Below are 11487 nucleotides of genomic sequence, written 5' to 3'. Positions count from 1 at the left end.
ACCATTTACCAACAAATGCCATCACTGTATTCTTATTTAAGGCTGAGTAATATTCCATTGTGTATATATACCACATTTTTTAATCCATTCATCTATTGAAGGACACCTAGGTTAGTTTCATGGTTTAGCTATTGTGAATTGAGCTGCTAGAAACATTGATACGGCTATGTCACTGTAGTATGCTGATTTTAAGTCCTTTGGGTATAAACCAAGGAATAGGAAAGCTGGGTCAAATGGTGGTTCCATTCCAAGTTTTCTGATGAATCTCCAACCATTATGGAAACAATGATTACACCAATTTGCAGTCCCACCAGCAATGTATGAGTGTACCTTTTTTCCCCACATTCTTTCCAACATTTATTGTTGCTTGGAAACTTGACAATTGTTATTCTGACTGGAGCAAGATGAAATTTACTGATTCTTTTTTTTAATCTTTTTTTTTATGCCTCTGCTTTTATTTATTTATTTTTATGTGGTGCTGAGGATCAAACCCAGGGCCTCCCACACACCAGGCGAGTGCTCAACCGCTGAGCCACAACCCCAGCCTGAAATTTACTGATTCTTGATTTTTATTTCTTGCACTTTAGGAGTGTTATTGAGGAAGTCTGTTCCTAAGCCAACATGATAGATTTCTGGGCCTACTTTTTCTTCAAGTAGGAGCAAGGTCTCTAGTCTAATGTGTAGGTCCTTGATCCACTTTGAGTTGAGTTTTCTGCAGGATGAGAGGAGTTCAATTTCATTTTATTACATATGGATTTCCAGATTTGCCAGCACCATTTGTTGAAGAAGCTGTTTTTCTCCAATGTATGTTCATGGCTCCTTTGTCTAGTATGAGATAACTATATTTATGTGAGTTTGTCTCTGTGCCTTCTATTCTGCACCATTGGTCTTCATGTCTGTTTATCTGCCAATACCATGCCATTTTTGTTATGGTAGCTCTGTAATATAATTTAAGGTCTGGTACTATCTTGCTTCACTTTCTTGCTGAGGCTTGTTTTAGCTATTCTGGGCCTGTGATTTTTCCAAATGAATTTTATGACTGCTTTTTCTATTTCTGTGAAGAACATCATCAGAATTTTTTTCAACAGTTTTATGACTTTATTTAACTATCAGCAGTTAGTTCTCATCCATATTGACTGTCTGTAGATTTTTAAATGTGGTAACAGGGACATAGGTGACCAAAGTATAGAGCTTGTTTGGTGAATCTTCATCCACGTTACGTTTTCTGGATAATCGCACACGAATACGATATGGGACATTCCTTATTCCTTTGGCCCAGACAGCTTTGTTGAGCCTGATATCAATAGGCACATCTGGAGTTCCCATCTCCTTCATGGCAAATGTCTGGATCTCTTAGAGTGCCCGAGGAGCAGGCTTCTTGAAGCCCACTCCTTGGATGCGCATGTGAATGTTGATGGTGTATTCCCGAATCACCACCTCCTCCTTGATGGCAGAACGTCCCTTCTTCTTCTCGCCACCCTTCTTTGCGGGAGCCATTCTGCCAGGCCCAAGTTCATCATCAGAATTTTAATAGGAATTGCATTAAATCTGTACAGCACTTTGGTAGTATGGCCATTTTGATAATATTAATTCAGCCTATCCAAGAGCATGGGAGATCTTCCTATCTTCTAAGGTCTTCTTCAATTTCTTTCTTTAGAGCTCTGTAGTTTTCATTGCAGAGGTCTTTCACCTCTTCTGTTAGATTGATTCCCAAATAGTTTTTTTGGAGACTATTGTGAATGGGATAGTTTTCCTGGTTTCTCTTTCAACTGATTTGTCATTGATATCTAGGAATGCAATTGATTTATGCGTGTCAATTTTATATCCTGCTACTTTGCTGAATTCTTTTATGAGTTCTAGAAGTTTTTGGTGGAATTTTTTGGATCTTCTAAATATAGAATCTGTCAGTAGCAAATATTGATAATCTGAGTTCTTTTCCTGGTTGTATCACTTTAATTTCTTCTGTGTAAACGCGCTAACTAGGGTTTCAAGGACAATGTTGAATAAAAGTGGTGAAAGAGGGCATCCCTGTCTGGTTCTAGTTTTTAGAGGGAATGCTTTCAATTATTCTCCATTCAGAATGATGCTGGCCTTTGGCTTAGGACAGATAGCTTTTACAATATTGAGGTATGTTCCTACTACCTTAGTTTTTCTAGTGTTTTGAACATGGAGGGGTACTGTATTTTGTGGAATGCCTTTTCTGCATCTATTGAGATGATCATGCAATTCATGTCTTCAAGTCTAATTATGTAATGAATTACATTTATTGATTTCCGTTATGTTAAAACTTACGGAACCACCCTTGATCCTTGATCATGGTGCACTATCTTTTTAATATGTTTTTGTATGAGACTTGCCAGGATTTATTAAGAATTTTTGCATCTATGTTCATGAGGGACATTGGTCTGAAGTTTTCTTTCCTTGATGTGCCTTTGTCTGGTTTTGGTATCAAATTTTGATTTTACTTCTCATACTTTAGGAGTCTTATTGAGGAAGTCTGTTCCTAAGTATCAGGGTGATACTAACTTCATAGAATGAGTTTGGAAGGGTTCCCTTTTTTTCTATTTCTTGAAATAATTTGAGGAGTATTGGTGTGAGTTCTTCTTTGAAAGTCTTGTAGAGCTTGGCTGAGAATTCATCTGGTCCTGGGTTTTTCTTTGTTGGCAGGCTTTTGGTGGTATCTTCAATTTAATTGCCTAAAATTGATCTGTTAAATTTTCTGTCTATCTGGTTCAATTTGAGTAGGTCACATGTCTCTAGAAATTTGTCAACGTCATCATGATTCTCTATATTATTGGAGTACAGATTTTCAAAGAAGTTTCTGATTACCATCTGTATTTCAATAGTGTCCGTGGTGATATTCCTTTTTTCATCATGACTTTTAGTGATTTGAATTTTCTCTCTCTTTTTCTTTGATCACTTGGCTTTTGTTTATTTTTTCAAAGAAACAATTTTTTGTTTTGTCTATTTTTTGAATTTTTGTTTGTTTGTTTCAATGTCATTGATTGGAGCTCTGATTTTCATTATTTCCTGTCTTCCACTGCTATTAGTGTTGATTTTCTAGCTTAACCATATAATCTTAACATGTCATTGCCCTGCTTAATTACTCACACTGTATTAAGTGAGGTGAGGGATCTAATTTGATATTTGCTTCATTTTCCATTCAATGACTCCAAAATAATTTGTCTAGATTTGTGCAATTCCTTGACTTGTGCTCTCATTTTCATGCATGGTAAGCTCCTAGATATAGCAGCACTTACTTCTGTACTGCTGTTGGTTTCCATGTGCTTCTCACAGGTTTTGTTTCTATAGTTTCCTTTCTTTGGATCTTGCTATATTGCCTAGGACTGCAGACTTACGCCACCATGCCTGGCTGTTCCACCTTGTTTTGACAACCACATCCTTATAAAGTGAAAACCAAACTAGGATGTCTACATAATGAAATGCTACTCAACAATAAAATGGAATGAACTACTGGTACAGGAAATGACATATATGAATCTCAAAATAATTATGCTGAGTGAAAGAAACAAACCCCCTTACACCAAAAAAATAACATATTGTCCATTTACATCAAATTCTAGAAATTATAGAAAATGCAAACTAATTAGTTTATAGAAGCAATAATGTGTTGGTGAAATTAAGAGGAAGTAGGATAGTAGGCAACCAGGCAACAGAATCAAGAATATTCTTTGAGTTACAGGAAAGTTCTAAGCATGTTCAGGCCAACAGGAATAATTTGGTGGGAACAGAATTAAAGATACCAATGAGTGATATGGTAATGATGGAGTAAGGTCCACAGTAATCCAAAGTATACAAGACTTAGTTACAGGGCTGGGGATATATCTCAGTTGGTAGAGTGCTTGCCTTGCCTGGGTTCGATCCCCAGCACACACACAAAAAAAAAAATTAGTTATATTTCTGAAATTCCCCTTAGCAATCTTGAAATCCACATGTGTTTGTACAGTTGCCTTTGATACCAGTTCTACTTTCTGGGTTGTTTTCCAAAAGGATCTCTGCCTTTCACAAAGTTCACTGTTAAGGATTGATTTACTGAAGTCTTTGGATCATAAACAACTCACAACCTTGTAAAATTTTTCTGAGGAATCAGTCCTGCCTGGCTGCCTTCACTCCATCTCCCTGTGGACTCTGAAGCAAAGGGTTGGGGTTCATTAGTCTCTGAGTTCTTCCCATTGCATCTGTCACAGCACAGAAATGTGTGCCACTCTGAATATATTCTGCCCCCTCCTAGGAGAGGTTATATGTCTTCAGGAACATTTCAGTTTTGGTAAGAAAAAGTCCAGCTACTATGGATCTATCAATTGAATTACCCAGGAGATAAGACCTCCTTCCCCAATTTGAGGACAACTAGTGAAACTGTGATTATGTAAGTGAAGATATTTAGAGTAGCCAGGCATGGTAGTGCTTGCCTGCAATTCCAGTAGCTCAGGATGCTGAGCCAGGAGGATTGCAAGTTCAAAGCCAGCCTCTGCAACTTAGCAAAGCCCTAAGCAACATACTGAGAACCTGTCTGAAAATTAAAAAGAAAAAAAAATTTAAAGGGCTGGGGATGTGGCTCAGTGGTAAAGCATCCATGGGTTCAATCCCTAGTACAAAAAAATAAAAATAAAAGATACTGAGAGTAAAAAGTTGGAGGGGATTGTTCAAAATCAAACCCTCAGTGGAAACAGGCTAGACCATAGATCTTATGACCATCACCAGACTGCACAGCCCAGCCACAGTCAGGAGATCTGCTCACACCATACTTTGTTATTTCCAGCCTAGTTGTCAAGAGCTCTTACAAAAATAAGTGGGATATGAGATGAAGAAATTAATATAACCCCTTCACCACAGTCTTCCATGGTAATTCATTAACAGTATAAACCCTCCTGGAAATTTCATTTATCAGATAACTAATTAAAAAGCCAAATATAGGGGTTGAGGTTGTGGCTCAGTGGTAGAATGCTCACCTAGCATGCACAAGGCACTGGGTTCGATCCTCAGCACCACATAAATGTAAAATAAAGATACTGTGTCCACCTAAAGCTAAAAAATAAATATTTTTAAAAAAAAAACAAAATATATATTTAGGGGCTCAAGGTATAGCTCAGTGAACAGATTCCTGCAGATTCCTGCTAAGCATGCATAAGGACATAGTTTCAATCTCTAGCACCAAAAAAAATGTATATATATATATGTGTATATTTAATTAATAATTCTTTATTCAACTAAATTAGTTTGATTTTAATACATTAGTCATATGTACAAACTAGTTTTTTTGTTTGTTTTTTGCTTCCAAGCTATCTAGGTCATTTCATTTTTTTTAACTTTATAAATTTTTTATTTGTTCTAATTAGTTATACATGAGAGTAGAATGCATTGATGTACTTTGATATACATAAATGGGATATTCTTTCTCATTTTTCTAATTGTACATGTTGTAGAATCATATTGATTATGCAGTCATATGTATACATAAGGGAATAATGTCAGTTTCATTTTAGATGGACACAATACCTTTATTTCACTTATTTATATACGGTGCTGAGGATCAAACCCAGTGTCTCACACATGAGAGGGAAGCACTCTACCACTAACCTACAACCCAGCCCAATGCTAGATTTTAATGTAGTGATACTCCTATCAGTCCTGTAAAATATATATTACTAGTCTTAATTTTCACTGAGCAAAATAAAATTGGGGGAGGTTAAGCCAATTTCTTAGGACCAATCCATCAATAAGAGGAAGAATCAGAATTTCAGCTCAGGTCCTTGCAGTATCAATTTCTATAAACTTCCCACCTCTCCCCTGCCATTTTCTCCTATTAAGCATTAGTATTCTTACCTATAAATACATTATTTATGTTGTAATGTATATTTGTGTCTGAATATCTTTTATATATTTATCAGTATCCATGTGGGAAGGCTCAAATTTTTAAATGTGTAAAACCAATGAAAGTGATGAAGATTTTTTTCTAATGGTTTTGTTTCCAAATCCCTTGACAACCTACCCGAGGCTAGAAACATGGAGCATGGGGTTGGATTGTCTCATAAATTTGAAGAATAAAATTCACAAACACAGGGTGAGAACAAAGTAACAGGATTTATTAGAGGGATAGAAAGCAGAGTTTCCAAGGAGGGAGGGGTCCGAAGGGAGTGATACCCAAGACTGCCTACTGTCTAGGGCTTTATAGAGATCTATAGGTTTAAGGAAGTTAGCCCCCTGCCTAATCCTGGATAAGGTGTTCAGTGTCCGTGAGGTATTCCTGCAGCCTATAGACAATCAAAATATCAGTCAGGCATTTTTCCTTCTTTGGAGAGGCATGAATCCCAGTCATGTAGGCCCCGATTTTAAAATAGCCTTTTTGTAAGTTTCTTGGCAAATAGCTGCAGGTGCTGATTGGGCTCTACTGCCCAGGAAGTTACCCACAGGCCATCCCCCTATCCTTCCAGCCTCATCTCTTCCTCAATGGTGGGCAGGGTGGGAGTGAGTAAGGACCAGGATCATATCCTAATTTGCTTCTCTTCCCATGGTTGTCCCAGATAAGCCTTTCACCAATGTAGATGTTGCCAAAAATATACAATATATCATATATTATTACCTTCAGTTGTGGACATGACTTTCAGGATGGATATTTGTGGCAAAATGTGTGTCTCTTTTAATGGAAAATTAGTGAGTTTAGGATCAAAATCATTTAGCACAATTGTTGTCACTCATTTGTTAAAATTCCATTTTATTTACATTTTTTTATCCAATTAGATCTCTCTAAATAGAGTAATCACAACATAAGCACACACACAAAAAAAATGAACAGCTCACAACTGAACTAATTTTCTCTATTAGTACTAACAGCCCCAGAGAACAGCTCAACACAGTGACTCCCCAAATCAGGCTCCCACTGTCTCCACTCTGGAGCTGGGCAGACTCCTTCATCACAGGGAACAGCTGGAGACAGTATCTCCACACGGCCACAGGGCTCTTCATTTACTCTAGCAAAGGATAGAAATGATCCCTCCGTAGCGGCTCATTAGCTCACTCTATCCTCAGTATCGACTGGGTGAGAAAAATTCTAAATTGAACAGATTCCTGCAGAGGTAGGACAAAGATCTGTTTGAGTTTGTAGTTTTGCAATTGGGAATAGTTTTGTGCCCTGCAGGCTGCTCCCATTGCTGTGGGGAGCAGAGGAGAAAGAAAGCAGGGATCCATCTAAGCACACTTTTGTTGCTTTTGATGCCCATTTTTTGAGACTTGAAACAGAATACAATCTCTAGAACCAGTCACAACTTAAAATCATAAGACATTGTTAAAAGTTGAAAGACTATAATCCATTCCTTTTTCTTCCTCATCCTTCTCATAAAATTGTAGAGAAAATAAATTCCAGATCTTTTTTAAGATTTGCCAACATAAAAAAAGAAAAAAATGATCTGCCAACATGTACAGATACCCAGAATTAATGACATAAATTTTCACAGTAAGATTGTGTGTGTGTGTGTGTGTGTGTGTGTGTGTACGTAAAAGAATGAGAGATGGAAAGAGAATACAAGAGAGCTAGAAGAGCTATTCTTATGGATGAGAGAAATGATAGAAAGAAGGAAAGATTATGCATAATATATGCACAATGAGCCTAAAACTTGTGAAGGCTCTAAAAAAATTGTTTCATTTCCATCACGATGTATAATATGAGTGATATAGCCCCTTAATTGTAGCTAAAACAATAACATCCTATGTCCCATACAATAAAATGAAGTTCTGCATTTTCAAAATGCCCAGCAAGTTTTTTTATATCTTATTTTTCTCATTATTCTACACATTATTCAACAAGTTCCAATTACATATAAAACTTTCAATAATAATATATATTTGAACACACATAAAATAAATCAGGAAGAAAAGTAATACAAAATACAACTTCTTCCATTGTTCATAACATTAAACATCAATTGTTGGGTTATATTGTAATCCTATGTTTAACTTTTTGAGCAACTGCCAAACTATTTTGCACAGTAGCTACACCATTTTATAGCTCCACCAACAATGGAAATGGTTCTAATTTCTCCATATTCTCAGCAACACTTATTTTCTTTATTTTTTAATCATAGCTATCCTAGTAGGGTATAAAATATTATATCATCATGGTTTTGATTTACAGTTCTCTAATGACTAACGATGCTGATTATCTCTTCATATGTTTGCACACCTTTGTAGAGATGTCTATTCTGGTCTTTTGCTAATTATTAATATTATTATTAATTATTAAGATTATTGATCTTTTTGTTGAGCTATGATGGTGTTTTATATGTTCTGATAGTAGGCCCTTATCAGATATATGATTTATCAGATATATGTAAATATTCTCTCACATTCTTCAGATTGTCTTTTTACTTTCCTGATATTGCTTTTTTATGTAAAAATGTTATTAATTTTGAGAAAATCCAATGTCTCTATCTTTCATTGCTTGTGCTTTTACTGTCATTTCTGAGAATGCACTACCAAATCTAAAGCTATAAAGATTTACTCCTATGTTTTCTCCTAAGAGTTTTATAGTTAAGTTCTTTAATTTATGTGTTTTGTCCATTTTGAGTTTATTTTTGTATATGACATAAAGTAGGGTTCCAACTTCATTCTTTCGACAATAAAACTCAGTGGAGAGAAAGATGTGTGTTTTGGGTCTTCATTCTTTTTATCCAGTTGTCCCAAAACCATTCATCAAAAAACACCATTCTTTTGCCCATTAAAAGGTTTTGGTCAACAAATATATGAAAAAAATATTCAATATCTCTAGCAATTAGAGAAATGCAAATCAAAAGTACTCTAAATTTCATCTCACTCCAGTTAGAATGGCAATTATCAAGCAACAATAAATGTTGGCGAGGATGTAGGGGAAAAGGTACACTCATACATTGCTGGTGGGACAGCAAATTGGTGCAGCCAATATGGAAAGCAGTATAGAGATTCCTCAGAAAACTTGGAATGGAACCACCATTTGACTCAGCTATCCCATTCCTTGGTTTATACCCAAAGTACTTAAAATCAGCATATAACAGTAACACAGCCATATTAATGTTTATAGCAACTCAGAATAGCTAAACTATGGAACCAGCTAGAGCTGGATTCAAATCCTGTACTTTGTCAATCAAAATTTATTTTTTTTATTTTTTATAGTACTGGGGATCATATTTTTATAGTACTAGCTGTCTTTCAACAGATGAGTGGATAAAGAAAATGTGGTATATGTATACAATGGACTATAACTCAGCCTTAAAGAAGAATAAAATGATGGCATTTCCAGTAAATGGATGGAGCTGGAGAATATCATGCTAAGCAAAATAAGCCAACCCCAAACAACCAAAGGCCAAATGTTTTCTCTGATATGTGGATGCTAATGCATAATAATGGGCTGAGGGCTAGGGAAGAATAGAGTTAGTTGAGATTAGACAGAGGGAAGTGAAGGGGGGTGCGCATAGGGATAGGAAGCATAGTAGAATGAATCAGACATTGTTACCCTATGTACATATGTGACTACATGACCAGAATAATTCTACATCATGTACAACCAGAAGAATGAGAAATTATACTCCATTTATGTATGATGTATCAAAGTGCATTCTACTGTCATGCATAACTAATTAGAACAAATTTTTAAAAAGTTTTGGTCCCTTTGTTGAAAATCAGTTGACCATAAGTGTATGGTCTACTTCTGATCTCTCAATTCTAGTCTATGAACTATATATCTATCCTTAAGCCATTCCTACAAACAACATTGTTATAGATCAGTGGGTCTTCAAATGTGCTCCCCAGAACAACATGAACTGGGAACTTGTTAAAAATACAGATTTTTAGGTCCCACCTTAGTCCAACCAGGTCAGAACTTTGTTTTAACAAGTCCTCCAGGTGATTTCAATACATGCTAAAAGTTAAGAACAACTTTCTATTCTGCTGGGGGTTTTTTTGAAAAAGCTATGACTGGACTGGAGGTAAAAAAATTAAAGAAGTTTTGATTGACAAACTACAGGATTTGAACCCACCTCCAGCATGAACCCTGACTCAAAACACACATCTTCCTCTCTACCGATTTTTATTGTCAGTGATTTCTTGACTAGTCCCAAATCTTCATCCAAGTATCCATTCTATAAACACAGAAAAAAATGGTGTCAGGCTAATTGTTTGTGAATTCCTAGTGAAAATGCTAACTTTTTGAATTTTCAGCTGTTTACCCAAATTAAATCTTCTAACATTTCTTTTGTTCTCCAGAATTTTTCAAAGATAACAACAAAACAAAACTGTTCCTCTACAAGTAAGCCCAGTGCTCTGCAACCTATTTTGTCTTGGCCCTGGTACATAGAGTCATTTTAAATGAACAAGCACTCTTAGAGTATCTTTTTAACTTTTTTGGGATTCACTACTTTATTAATCATGTTTATTTTACCAGTTATAGAATGATTATCCCTGATTCAAAACAATGCTTTCCAAACTTTATACATCATGTCACATTCTGAGAATTATAATATTTGAGCAGCACACTGGAATAACACATGCAACCAGGAGCAACTTCACCCAAGGACTCTAACCCCTCTGCCCCCGGGGGCCTTACCTGGATGATTCTAAAGTGAGAACACCAATATCTCTGGACCTTTACAATACATCAAGGTGTACTATCTTGCAGGACAGAGCAAGAGTCAACTCTGTTTTAGAAGGTGGAAGTTAAGCCAAGATTAAATCACACTGAAGACCATCTCTTCCTATCTGTAACTCATTTTACTTTGGTTCATTCTGTGCTTACAGATTCAAGAAATTACTGTGCACATACCAATGACAGCCTTTAAAAACACACACATACCTGTACTTTGAATTTTTTTAATGTCTTCTTTTTGGGGGTTTTTATACATGACATATACATGACAGTAGAATGTATTTTGGCATATTATATATATATGGATCACAACTTTCCATTCTTCTGGTTGTACATGATATGGAATTACATCAGTCATGTATTCATATATGAATAAAAACCAAAGGCTGAATGTTCCCTCTGATATGCTGATGGTAACTCACATTAAGGGGGGAGATGGGGGAAAACAGAAGTATTTTGGATTAAACAAAGGGTAATGAAGGGAAGGGAGGGATTATTAGTAGGACAGTTAATAGAGTAAATCAGACATTACTTTCCTATAATTATATATGAATATATGACCAATGTAAAATATGACCTTAACTGACACCACTTATAAAATTACAGAGTGTCTTTTGTCTTTTCCTTCTTTAGAAGATTGTCAAATTGGGGCCTGGGTCTGTAGCTCATGATAGAGCACCTACCTTATATGTGTGAGGCACTGGGTTCAATCCTCAGCACTACATAAAAATAGATAAAGATATCATGTCCATCTGTAAATATATATATATATATATATATATATATATATATATTAAAAACTGTCTTTAAAAAAATTAAGATTGTCAAATTGCCATAATTTTATTTTAGAAAGTCCA

The 11487-nt window shown here is 35.7% G+C and overlaps 1 pseudogene; it reads right to left on the bottom strand.

The window, feature by feature from the left end:
- Positions 1-1102: 1102 nt before the first annotated feature.
- Positions 1103-1501, bottom strand: LOC143393731 (large ribosomal subunit protein eL31 pseudogene; annotated as a pseudogene).
- Positions 1502-11487: the final 9986 nt, after the last annotated feature.

This window comes from Callospermophilus lateralis, chromosome 3 (genome assembly GCF_048772815.1).
Source record: "Callospermophilus lateralis isolate mCalLat2 chromosome 3, mCalLat2.hap1, whole genome shotgun sequence".
In the NCBI taxonomy this organism is placed as follows: domain Eukaryota; kingdom Metazoa; phylum Chordata; class Mammalia; order Rodentia; family Sciuridae; genus Callospermophilus; species Callospermophilus lateralis.
This window is presented reverse-complemented; position numbering and strand designations above follow the sequence as displayed.